Raw genomic sequence first — 11,525 nt, 5'->3', positions numbered from 1 at the left:
ACTTTAACACCAACGTAATTAGCCAGTTCACCCGTGATACAAGTCAGTATTTGACGTCCATCCATGTCTGAGGTCGTGAGATGACGTGAAAACCAGCCACTAGGGGCAAAAATGAGCAATGTTACCTTCAAGTTGGTTTTGGTTTTGCTAGGATGTTGATAGGGAATACGGTTGGGCATCAGTATCTGCCTTTGATTCCAAAGGTTGCAAATTCAAATCCAGCAATAGAAACTTATTATTATATTTTAAGCCTATCCCAAACCTTAACCATTCGGAGTTAATGCCTAACCTTGAACATTTTGAGTTATTGCCTAAAATTAAACATTTAGAAATTTTACATTTGGAAAAATGTATATTTTTGATGTTTGAGAAACATGGATGAACGTCTAATTCTGACGTGAGACTGTGAGAGCTGGTTGGACGTAATAGTCTACTTAAAAGCCTTCTTACATGGCTGATGTTGATAGATCTCTTCTAGAAAAGTAGGCTATCTGTTCAGTGGCAGCAGCACCAGTGAAGCTCTAGCTAGGCAATTGGATGGGTTTCATATTAACAGATCATTTCTGTCATGATCCCCCCTATCCCCAGTGAAAGTTGCACCCCTGTTTTTGTTACATCCCAGTAGGCATACGATGTGATAAAGACATTTTACTGGATGAAATCTGGTCGGGACGTCTTATAACCAGATTACAACCATATTAAGATATATTAGTTAGTCTTTTTGACATTGGTTGATATCTGATATTTGGTTGATATCAGTTTTTTGGTTGAAATCTGATTGAGCTACTGACCAGTTATCTAAGTGCTAATCAATTAAAAGACGCCAATCTATATAAACATGTGCATAGTGTTTGTTGGCAATGCGCCCATTGCATGTAAGACAATAAAACCATTACAATAATACAAATTGGAGTAATGTTCTTTTTTCAGCAAGGTTTGCATGATTCAGCTTAGCACACTTGGCAAACAACACCTGGCAGAGCGCACCAAAGCGGTTTAGGGTCTTGTGGCATACTATGCCCAGTCAACACGCTGGACGCGGGCCTATTTTTTGGGAACTCAGTCAGGATCTCAACTTACTATTAAGAATAATACTACTAGAATGCATCAGGTGCAATTTTCGAAGTTTGGTTGTGCATAAGCAGTTTTTCTCTTGTTATGTCAGTCACTGACAGTGATTCAATTAGCCATGTCAGCTAACAATTTTTAGAATAGTAGTCTAGTAATCATGGTGGAATACCGACCGGGCACGTGCCCAGGGGCCCTGACCTCCAGCGGCTCCCCCACTGATTTCGTTAGTCAGTGTCACTCAGATATCATATAAACATGGCATAAGTCATTACAAAATGGGTAGAATTGCAGGAAATGAAATGTAAAGGTGCAATTAGGTACCTTACTGTGATTCTTTTGTAATTATTTTAATTGAAAACAAACAAATAACACTTCTTAGCAAAGAGCAATTTCTCAAGCAATACTTTTGCTAGGACTGTCTGGGAGTGGTCTGAAAACAGATAATTAGCTGTTATTGCAGAAAGGTTTGGAACTCACTTTCTTATTGGTCTATTGACTACTTTACCGCATGGTGATGTCACCACGGAAGGCCAAAACTCCATCACACCAAAACAGGATGACATTTTAGGTGGCCTTTTCAAACAGCTTTTACACTAAAATGGCATTATCATGTTCACAATTTCACAGTATTATTCTAACCTCATATTGTGGAAATAAATAGTTTTTGACTGCACTGGACCTTTAAAACTGCAACATTCTCTACGCCACACAGCAAAATGTGTAGAATTGCAGGAAATGTATTTTAAAACATGACATTCTCTCTCCACTGTCAAGAGGGGGGACAGTAAAATGTTTTGTAGCGAGGTGGGGTGCCTGTCATGCCAAATAATGTCCCCCGGTCAAATAGTGTCCCGCTCTACGTCACAATGGGATTCGATAAACTGTTAGTGTCCGTTGCAATATCAACGGTGGGATGACCTAATGATTAGAATTTTGGAGATCATTTCAACCTAAATGACGTTCTTTTCATCATCGCTATGCAAACAAGGCTGATTTCTGCGACAATTTCGCTGTTTAACACGTTTTGTTTAACTAATAAAATGAAAACATTAATTCGAACAACTTTTGGGTACCTTGTTAACCTTACAACATGAAATCCATGTCTTAAACATTGCTACGTTTCGGAAATGCCAAAGAAAACGTGTAATCTTTTTGATACATTAAAGTTACTTACCTGACAGATCAGGAAGTCAGCTAATTTCCACTCCATTCATATGCAAATCCATTTGATTCATACATTGGCTGTCATGTTTTTATTTTAACTTATGGCTTGAATCCGTTAGCGGGATCGATATGACAACAGCCAGTGAAAGTGCAGGGCACCAAATTCAAAACAACAAAAATCTCATAATTAAAATTCCTCAAACATACAAGTATTATACACCATTTTAAAAGCTTTACTTCTTGTTAATCCAGCCACAGTGTCTGATTTCAAAAAGGCTTTACGGTGAAAGCAAACCATATGATTATGTTAGGTCAGCGCCTATACACAAAAAAACAGCAATTTTCCAGCCAAAGAGAGGAGTCACAAAAAGCAGAAATTGAGATAAAATTAATCACTAACCTTTGATGGTCTTCATCAGATGACACTCATAGGACTTCATGTTACACAATACATGTATGTTTTGTTCGATAAAGTTCATATTTATATCCAAAAATTTAAAAAAAAAAAAAAAAAAAAAGATTTTTGGAGGCAAAATAAATTTTGCCTCCAAAACATCCGGTGATTTTGCAGAGAGCCACATCAATTTACAGAAATACTCATCATAAATGTTGATGAAAATACAAGTGCTATGCATGGAACTTTAGATAAACTTCTCCTTAATGCAACCGCTGTGTCAGATTTAAAAAAAGCTTTACCGAAAAAGCAATAATCTGAGTACGGCGCTCAGACACAAAAACATGCCATACAATATATCCGCCATGTTGGAGTCAACAATAGTCAGAAATAGCATTATAAATATTCACTTACCTTTGATGATCTTCATCACAATGCACTCCCAGGAATTTTGTTTGATAAAGTCCATCCTTTATGTCCAAATACCTCCTTTTTGTTCGCGCCTTTAGTTCACAAATCCAAATTCACGACGCGCAGGTCAGATGAAAACTAAAAAAAATTCAATTACAGTTCGTAGAAACATGTCAAACAATGTATAGAATCAATCTTTAGGATGTTTTTATCATAAATCCGCAATAAAGTTTCAACCGGAGAAATCCTTTGTCTTCAGAAATGCAATGGAACTGAGCTACCTCTCACGTGAGTGCGCATGGCTGAGGCTCATGCCCTGCTGGCAGTCATCTGACTCCAGGAGCTCTTATTCATCCCCACTTCACAGTAGAAGCCTCAAAAAAGGTTCTAAAGACTGTTGACATCTAGTGGAAGCCTTAGGAAGTGCAAAATGACCCCACAGACACTCTAGTTTGGATAGGCAATCACTTGAAAAACTACAAACCACTTCCTGTTTGGATTTTTTTCTCAGGTTTGTGCCTGCCATATGAGTTCTGTTATACTCACAGACATCATTCAAACAGTTTTAGAAACTTCAGAGTGTTTTCTATCCAAATCGTTTCTGGGAGTGAGTAGCAGGCAGTTTACTCTGGGCATGTCAGTCATCCAAGCTACTCAATACTGCCACCATCCATAAGAAGTTTTAACCTGTCCTTCCCTTATCTACACTGAAATAATATAATTTCAGTAGTCCTCTATTATGATCATTTTTTCCTGTCTGGCATAGCTCATTATTAGACCCTTGTGGTTGAATATATATGTATCTGTTGTAGGTTCTAGGCTACAACAATGAATAATGTGGAACAAATAAATACCACCAAAGGATACTTTACAACTTACAAGAATGAACACCTTGTGAAACAGCTGTGAAAACCAAGCTGGCAATATTTAAGATATTTAATACATAAACTTTGATTGTTTTTGGTGCAGTTGTGTCATTAATATTTTTTCACAGATTTGTTGTGCACTCACGTGGCAATCATAGACTAAAATACTGAATTCTGCTGTGTGGAATATAGAGAAGGTGGTTGTTGTGTGGGTGGGAGGTTCTGCCTGTCACTTGTTCTGAACAGGCAGTCAGTCTCAGATGGGGGACTTGAAGAGGGAGACTGCAAAGTCCAGGCACTGCTGCTCTCTTTGTTCTGAGTGTTTGCAGTGCTAGTGTTTTTAGTTAATCTGTGTATCTCACATTTTATGTGCCCAGTATGATAGTTTTCTTGCTCTTTCTTAGCAAATAATGACAACAACAGTAGCTGTAGATGACGTAATGAAAAGTTGGAGGGTGGTTGGTAATGGAGGACATCAGGTGGATTCACGTCTGGGTGTTGGGCAGAACCCCTAGGTCCTGGAGAACAGGAGCAGAGTTAAAGGGAACAGGGTAGGAAACAGATACGTAAACAAGCAAACACACAGGTTACACTTTACTGTGAGAAAATGTGATGGATTAGTACAGTGTTATAAGTGGGAGATATGTACTTTTCAACACATTTGGAAGGTATGGCCAACATCTAAATTGCTAACCCATCCACCAAACTCACTGGTTCTGGTGGATGGGTTACTTCCTGGGGGGCTCGGACAGTCGATGGTCCTAAAGTAATTTAGAGAGGTAAATTGAAGAGGTACATTTTTATAAGCTTAGCATAACTACCATTTCTTGCTTTCTCAAATGTCAACCAAAGCTTAACATACTTTATCTATTGGGCTTCACCGAAGTGTAGGGTGTCAGTGCTTCCAGTGGTCGACCATCCAACTGCTCCAAGTCAAGATTGTTGACTTCCACCAAGGTAACCCTAGGAAGACAAAGAGAAAAATATCAGTGTTAGGGAAACTAAAACTAGCTTCAGGTTATTTTGTTTGCAAATGCAAAAAGTTATTATCAAGATTTTTTATATTCACTTTAACAGATGGTGACCTCAGCTAGGAGAGAGAAAGCAGCGAGGTTTCCCAGGTCTCGCCTTCCTTTCGTCCTTCTTCCAAACCATTAATTCGCTCGGATGTCGTAGCACTTGGTCCCCTTCTTGATTCTGCTCTGGTAGCTCTCCTTTTGTTTCTCCTGCGCCTTGTCCATGTTCAGTCTCACCGTAATTGATGACAGGAATACATGCAATGTATAATATTTCATGTTACAAATACATTTCTTACATATCTCTTGGAGGGCAAGAAAATAAATGAACAGCGGGCAATCATTTTTACCTGGTCAAAAACCTCCACATCCTTCTCAGTCCGTGCCTGAAGGTAGTACTCGAAGGTGTTCTGATCTGGTTTGACAACTTCCACCACATCAGGTGGGGTTTCAGTGATCTGAAAGTACGTTATACAAAAATAGCAATAGACAAACAACAACACTAAGTCAATCACAAATTTATAAGACTACAGTATATGCAATAATTGTATATACAATCGCATTGTTTGCCTCAGTCAACAGCTGCGGTTCCCGCCCGTACTCGGCCTGGATGCTGCTGTTGTGTGCAAAGAGAATTACCTTCAGGTTGTTCTCCCACCCTTCCTGGTACCAATCAAGGGATTTGCCATTGGCAGTCTTGAGGGTCTGGTTGGTCAATTCACCAAATCTGGAGGAGGGGGTAGGAAATCGATATCTATTAACAATGTATGATATTGAAATATGGCTGATTATGTACCATGGAAAAACGAAAACAACTTGTAAAAAATAAATAAAACAAACCATTGGTGACAGAATAACCTATAACATCCGTACCTTGTTCCAGCATTAGAGAGATTACTTTATTCTTACCCGTATCTGTGTCATACCGTATGCATATTTTCATATTTGTAAGGATACTGACACACACATTCTATAATATTGAACTCTGCTGTGGTCAAATAAAGAAACCATTACAACATTTTAATTGGGACACTTACTGATCATGTGCCATGGTGAAACAACTTTGATGGGCTTCAGCTCCGGCGCCACAGTCTTCACCCTCTCAAACTTCAGGCAGGCTAGACAGGGTACTGACCTTTAAAACCTCTTAAGGACCGTACCCTTTTTTTCAATTTTCGCCTAAAATGACATATCTAACTGCCTGTAGCTCAGGACCTGAAGCAAGGATATGCATATTCTTGATACGATTTGAAAGGAAACACTTTGAAGTTTGTGGAAATGTGAAATTAATGTAGGAGAATATAACACATTAGATCTGGTAAAAGATAAAACAAAGAAAAAAACATGCATTTCTTTTTGTTGTTTTTTGTTCCATCAACTTTTGAAATGCAAGAGAAAAGCCACAATGTATTATTCCAGTTTAGGAGCAATTTAGATGTTGGCCACTAGATGGCAGCAGTGTATGTGCAACGTTTCAGACTGATCCAATGAAACATTGTATTTCTGTTCAAAATGTTGTATGAAGTCTGCCCAAATGTGCCTAATTGGTTTATTGATACATTTTCAAGTTCATAACTGTGCACTCTCCTCAAACAATAGCATGGTATTCTTTCACTGTAATGGCTACTGTAAACTGGACAGTGCAGTTAGATTAACAAGAATTTAAGCTTTCTGCCCATATCAGATATGTCTATGTCCTGGGAAATGTTCTTGTTACTTGCTTATCACTAATGTTAATGCTAATCACATTAGCGCACGTTAGCTCAACCGTCCCGTGGGGGGGGGTCACCGATCCCATAGAGGTTCAATTATTTATTCCTATTTAACAATATGGACTTATATAAAGACAAACACATGGTAAAGAAAGTGTTATCTTTCCAGTCATTTCAGCCCTCTGAAGCAGCAGGTAGTAGGCAGGTTGTCACTGTCCAAAATACCGTCCTTGGAGAGCAATTCTGAGGTAATAATTTTGCGCGGACTGAGTGATCGTTTTTTTTGTGAAATAGAACTAGAACTGCCCGCATCCTCCTTACTTTGCAACAGCTATGAGGTAAAATAGAGCCAAGCAACCAGCATAGCAACGGACACTTTGGTTCATTATGTAATCCGGTCAGAATGTTGCAAGTTCTAGCAACAGCCCTAGCAACAGAAGCTAGAAGTCATTGAATCCCATTGTGACTTAGAGGGGGACACTATTTGGCATGACAGGCCCCCCAACCAAATCTCACTTAGGGCCCCTTAAAGGCTGTCTGTCTGTTTAACTTTTTCAGGAGTAGGGCCACTTGAGGTTTTTATTCGGCAGGTGATGAAATACCAATTTCAAAAAACAAATGAATTTGATATATTTCACCTCCAAGTCATCGAATTTGCTAGGTCAATAAAAGCTCAAATCTGCGACAGTCTCTGAGGTCCTATAGCAATCAGAGATGGTCCCTAATTTAGAGTCTCCGATGCTATAAATGCTTTTGCTTTTACTACAGGCTATGGCAGTGTTTTTCGTAGTTGCAGTCCACCCAATTGCAAAGTGCACATTCACTTCCATAACATTTGTTCTAGGCTACCAGCATGTAAGATAAACATGCACAATAAAACTGCAGTACAATGAAATAATGGTTGTTTAGTTAATGGTATCTGGTAGCTTGCTGTGTGTGTTTGCTTCTAATGGTAATCTTTCGTCTGTGTTAGCTAATTGCACTGTTTATTGTGCTGCACATCTTCTGTTCCACTAAATGCTTGTTTGATGTTCTATTATGACTAGCTCAATTTGTTTTGAGAATCGCATGTATTTCCAGCGATAATTATTACACCTGAATTTTACCTTAAAAATATTACCATTATATTTTCCCGTAAAGCTTTTAAGCAACTAACAATGTGTGTAGTAATTGTATTTTTATTTCAGTAGCTAAATAAAGGAGGTAGACATATCAGCTCCAGCTAAAACTTGGATTGGAATCTGTTCGTCACACAGAGCAATTAGATCTCTGTGTGCAGGCAGCCTGCTTGTTCAAGTGCACCGGTCAAAATACCATACAACAGTTTGGACAGAGCGCCCAGTTGGCTACACAACAACAGTGCTGGAAAACAATGACAATTTCTCTAAACTTCGAAAAGATTTAACTGCTAAGTGGTAGTCCCTGTTCTCCTTCATTCTTGTTTTACTTTTGTACGTAAAGCGGTGGTTTGTTGTGGAGAAGAACGTCAAGGAAAATTTTCTAGCTAGCTAACGTTAGCTCACTGGCTAATCCTCCATGGACATAGTACGTTTTAAATTTTACCTGTTGTAGCCATTGGTTGTAGCTAGCTAGCTAACGTTTTGAAATGTTGATATCTGTTTAGTTAATGACAGTAAATGTATGTGTGTGTGTGAGAGAGAAAGATGGCTGGATGGAGAGAAAAACATTGATTTATTAGTTTTGTGTGTAAATGAGCGAGAGAGAGAGATGGTTGGATCCTTATATTTTTGTGTATTTGACAATCCAATACATTTTGCCTGTCCCTGCTCCCCATCAACATTCATTCAACATTCATTCTAACATTACAACTCTCAACTGCTTTTTTAAATTTTTGATTCTTTTTTTTCCATGGATCTTCTATGATGGAAGATTGGAGGAGGGAACAAACACAAGGAGTACAGTAGTTATCCAGCCTGCTGACTAAGAAATGTAAATAGCCAATATTTTGCTGTCTATATCTCTCCGAATGTCAGCCTGACTGCCAGATTGCTGAGGGGCAACGCAGTCAATGTCCTTGCTATGCTAAGTCTGACTTAGTGAAGACCTTAGGTAATGGTTAATCATGATTTGTTTCTTTCCTTACAGTTCTTGAAACATGTCAATGACCTCATGCATGGCCTCAATAGCAGTACTTGGCCAAGTTACCAGTGACCTATTCCTCCACATCGCAGGGAAAGGAGAGAGCAGAACCACCCCTCCTTAAATCCAGTCATTGACTAAGTTTAGTGTGCAAAATGTTTTTTTTTCTTCTGTTTGATCCTCTGATCTTCAATGTGTATTGATTCCTTCTAACCAGCTTTGTAAGAGCTAGGTTTGTACTAGCTATGCTGATGATCATTAATGTTTTTTCTCTGCATCAGGTCTCACTGAGACTGGATTCCCCAAGATACATGATATTCAGCTGCCCATGATTGCCTGATCTTACACTCTTAGCACCTTTCTTGCTATCTAGAACCTAAAAAGGTTAATCCGCTGTCCGCATAGGAGAACCCTTTGAAGAACCCTTTTTGGTTCTATGTAGAACCCTTTTGGTTCCGGGTAGAACTATGGGGACAGCCGAAAAACCATTTTGGAACCATTTTTTCTAAGAGTGTAGTGTAACTAGATCCAATTGAAACAGCACCGCTTTAAATAATATGTTTGTAAAGCAAATACAATCCTATTTTAACTCAACTTTTTTTCAGGTGGAAAACCCATTCAACAGACACCTCCCTTGGTGAATCATGCGAAGTTTCTTCCATTTCTCTCTTACTCATTCTCCATGTCCCTCACTCAAACACGTGTGCAGTTGCAGAGAAGAGGAATAGATTTGACAAAAACACAGTTTTCTAACAATGTTTGTTGCAGGAATGATATGACAGACACTTTTAAAATATATAATTTTATTGTCTCTTTATTGCATCCATACACATACTTACATTTTTGCATTTACTTTTCTTTTAAGACTGCCAAGCTGTCCTCAATTGGAGGAACCTCTGTCCGGGTCAATCTCCTCAGCATTCTGGATGGTGCTGATTATAAAAAGGTTGTTTGAATATTACCACATTTATTAGGATTAAGCAAAACTTTACCATTTAGAGATTAATTTTAAAAAATGTAATTATCCAACTACTGTCTAATTTTGATATCCTCTTTCTTAAAATGTTTGTGATTGATGACCAATTAGTTAATGTCCCACTATAATATAAGGGACAGAGGAGAAAACATGTCTTTGCATGCCTTTACTCGTGTGCTCCGTTGTAGTTGGTAAGTAAATCTGAGCAGTTGAGACATTTGACATAGACCATGAGACATTTTTAGTATTTTCTGGCTGTCAAAGATATGTTACTGTTCTGTCGTGTCCTGCATGCCCACATTATGCCAATTGTTCATTTATTTTCTTCTCTTTTTATTCTTCCAGTATGTGTCATGAAAAGCCAGAAAACTCATTAGAATAATACCCAGCAGTGTGATTTTCAAGTGTTCATTTTTACATTTTGGTTATTTAGCTTGTCCAGAATGACTTACAGTCAGGGCATTAAACTAAGGTTGATCAAAAAAGAAAAATATCACAGTCAAAGCAACTAAAACGTTTCTGTAACCGTTACTGAGAATTTTGTTGTAGTTAAATGGGCTACTTGCAATTTTATTTTAGTATTACAAAATACATTAATGAAATGAAATACGAATGACAAACTAGGGTATTGAAACTATTGAAATACCTTCATCAAATACATCCCAGCGGGCAAAACCTGGTTGAACAGACATCAGAATGACTTCTTATTCTGGTCACAAACTAGTTGAAAAATTACTTTTTGTTTTATCTGCAACATAGAGAATGTTGTTTTAGTTAAGGACACATTGGTCTTCAAGGCATTTTGTGTTTGTAACAAGATACCTTTTGATGCATCTCTGCCCATTTCTGGCAAGTGCAAAGTATGTTACTGCAAAATTCACAGTAACTTACCACCAGCTTGCTGTTACTGTAATATCAGAGCAAAGATACAGTATAATACCTCAAAATTTGCCTACTATACTGTAAGAAAGTAAATGCTACTGTAATCGTAATATTGATATTTTACTTTAATACATGGGATTGGTGGAAGCAGGTTGGCTGCTAGGTATTTGTATATTACAGCATATTTATGAATATTGGGTGTTTTATATCAATTTTACTGCTACAGGCCTAACCAAAGGCTTCCAAACTGGCTGTGATTACAAAGCAAAACACATCAATTGGACCTTGCAAAATACTCAACCAGGAAAGATTTAAGACTTGCTGCCACACTGATCTGTCCCTTATACACATTAACCTGTTAAGGCACTACTATCACATATCAGTTAAAATTGGTACAGCATTCTCACTAACGGGCGAAACAAATATAGCTAGCCATTTACAAGGCACACCTCCAAAATATGTTAAACCTGTTGAGGACAGACGAACGCCTCGCCAAATATCCAATGGTAGAGCGTGGCGCGAAATACATAAACCTTAAAAATGATATAACTTCAATTTCTCAAACATATGACTACTTTACACCTTTTGAAAGATAAGACTCTCGTTAATCCAACCACATTGTCCGATTTCAAAAAGGCTTTACAGCGAAAGCAAAACATTAGATTATGTCAGGAGAGTACCCAGCCAAAAAGCAAGCATATGTCACAAAAACCCAAACCGCAGCTAAATGCAGCACTAACCTTTGATGATCTTCATCAGATGACACTCCTAGGACATTATGTTATACAGTACATGCATGTTTTGTTCAATCAAGTTCATATTTATATCAAAAACAGCTTTTTACATTAGCATGTGATGTTCAGAACTAGCATACCCAGAACTAGCATATGATGAGTAATTTACTAAATTACTCATCATAAACGTTGACAAAAT

Source organism: Salmo trutta, chromosome 4, assembly GCF_901001165.1.
Source record: "Salmo trutta chromosome 4, fSalTru1.1, whole genome shotgun sequence".
In the NCBI taxonomy this organism is placed as follows: domain Eukaryota; kingdom Metazoa; phylum Chordata; class Actinopteri; order Salmoniformes; family Salmonidae; genus Salmo; species Salmo trutta.
This window is presented reverse-complemented; position numbering follows the sequence as displayed.